Raw genomic sequence first — 2,405 nt, forward strand, 5'->3', positions numbered from 1 at the left:
TCCAGGCCAACATCCCCTTAAATCCTCCCCCTCCCCTTCAATATGGTTGTTCCCGTCCCCATCCTCCACCCATTACCGCTCTCCCCGCCAACAATCACGTTCACTGGGGTTTCAGTCTTAGCAGAACCAAGGGCTTCCCCTTCCACTGGTGCTCTTACTAGGATATTCATTGTTATCTATGAGGTCAGAGTCCAGGGTCAGTCCATGTATAGTCTTTCGGTCGTGGCTTAGTCCCTGGAAGCTCTGGTTGCTTGGAACTTCTGTTCATATGGGGTCTCCAGCCCCTTCAAACTCTTCCAGTCCATTCTCTGATTCCTTCAACAGGATTCCCTTCTCAGTTCAGTGGTTTGCTGCTGGCATTTGCCTATGTATTTGCTGTATTCTAGGTATGTCTCTCAGGAGAGATCTACATGCAGTTCCTGTCGGCCTGCACTTCTTTGCTTCATCCATCTTGTCTAATTGGGTGGCTATATATGTAAGGACCACATGTGGGGCAGGTTCTAAATGGGTGTTCCTTTTGCCTCTGTTTTAATCTTCACCTCCCTATTCCCTGCCAAGGGTATTCTTGTTCCCCTTTTAAAGGAGTGAAGCATCCACATTTTGATCATCCGTCTTGAGTTTCATGTGTTCTGTGCATCTAGGGCAATTCAAGCATTTGGGCTAATAGCCACTTATCAATGAGTGCATACCATGTGTGTTTTTCTGTGATTGGGTTAGCTCACTCAGTATAATATTTTCCAGTTCCCTCCATTTGCCTGTGAATTTCATAAAGTCATTGTTTTTGATAGCTGAGTAATATTCCATTGTGTAGATGTACCACATTTTCTGTATCCATTCCTCTGTTGAAGGGCATCTGGGTTCTTTCCAGCTTCTGGCTATTATAAATAAGGCTGCTATGAACATAGTGGAGCATGTGTCTTTGTTATATGTTGGGGCATCTTTTGGGTATATGCCCAAGAGATGTATAGCTGGGTCCTCAGGTAGTTCAATGTCCAATTTTCTGAGGAACCTCCAGACTGATTTCCAGAATGGTTGTACCAGTCTGAAATCCCACCAAGAATGGACGAGTGTTCCTCTTTCTCCACATCCTCTCCAGCATTTGCTGTCACCTGAATTTTTGATCTTAGCCATTCTCACTAGTGTATGGTGAAATCTCAGGGTTGTTTTGATTTGCATTTCCCTTATGACTAAAGATGTTGAATATTTCTTTAGATGTTTATCAGCCATTCTGCATTCCTCAGCTGTGAAATCTTTGTTTAGCTCTGAACCCCATTTTTAATAGGGTTATTTGTCTCCCTGTAGTCTAACTTCTTGAGTTCTTTGTATATTTTGAATATAAGCCCTTTATCCGTTGTAGGATTGGTAAAGATCTTTTCCCAATCTGTTGGTTGCCATTTTTTTTTATTAACTTGAGTATTTCTTATATACATTTCGAGTGTTATTCCCTTTCCCGGTTTCCGGGCAAACATCCCCCTCCCCCTTCCCCTTCCTTATGGGTGTTCCCCTCCCAACCCTCCCCCCATTGCTGCCCTCCCCCCATAGACTAGTTCACTGGGGGTTCAGTCTTAGCAGGACCCAGGGCTTCCCCTTCCACTGGTGCTCTTACTAGGATATTCATTGCACCTATGGGGTCAGAGTCCAGGGTCAGTCCATGTATAGACTTTAGGTAGTGGCTTAGTCCCTGGAAGCTCTGGTTGCTTGGCATTGTTGTACTTTTGGGGTCTCGAGCCCCTTCAAACTCTTCCAGTTCTTTCTCTGATTCCTTCAATAGGGGACCTATTCTCAGTTCAGTGGTTTGCTGCTGGCATTCGCCTCTATATTTGCTGTATTCTGGCTGTGTCTCTCAGGAGCGATCTACATCCGGCTCCTGTCGGTCTGCACTTCTTTGCTTCATCCATCTTGTCTAATTGGGTGGCTGTATATGTATGGGCCACATGTGGGGCAGGCTCTGAATGGGTGTTCCTTAAGTCTCTGTTTTAATCTTTGCCTCTCCCTTCCCTGCCAAGGGTATTCTTTTTCCTCATTTAAAGAAGGAGTGAAGCATTCACATTTTGATCATCCGTCTTGAGTTTCGTTTGTTCTAGGGATCTAGGGTAATTCAAGCATTTGGGCTAATAACCACTTATCAATGAGTGCATACCATGTATGTCTTTCTGTGATTGGGTTAGCTCACTCAGGATGATATTTTCCAGTTCCAACCATTTGCCTACGAATTTCATAAACTCGTTGTTTTTGATAGCTGAGTAATATTCCATTGTGTAGATGTACCACATTTTCTGTATCCATTCCTCTGTTGAAGGGCATCTGGGTTCTTTCCAGCTTCTGGCTATTATAAATAAGGCTGCGATGAACATAGTGGAGCACGTGTCTCTTTTATATGTTGAGGCATCTTTTGGGTATATGCC

This window comes from Rattus norvegicus, chromosome 2 (genome assembly GCF_036323735.1).
Source record: "Rattus norvegicus strain BN/NHsdMcwi chromosome 2, GRCr8, whole genome shotgun sequence".
NCBI lineage: Eukaryota > Metazoa > Chordata > Mammalia > Rodentia > Muridae > Rattus > Rattus norvegicus.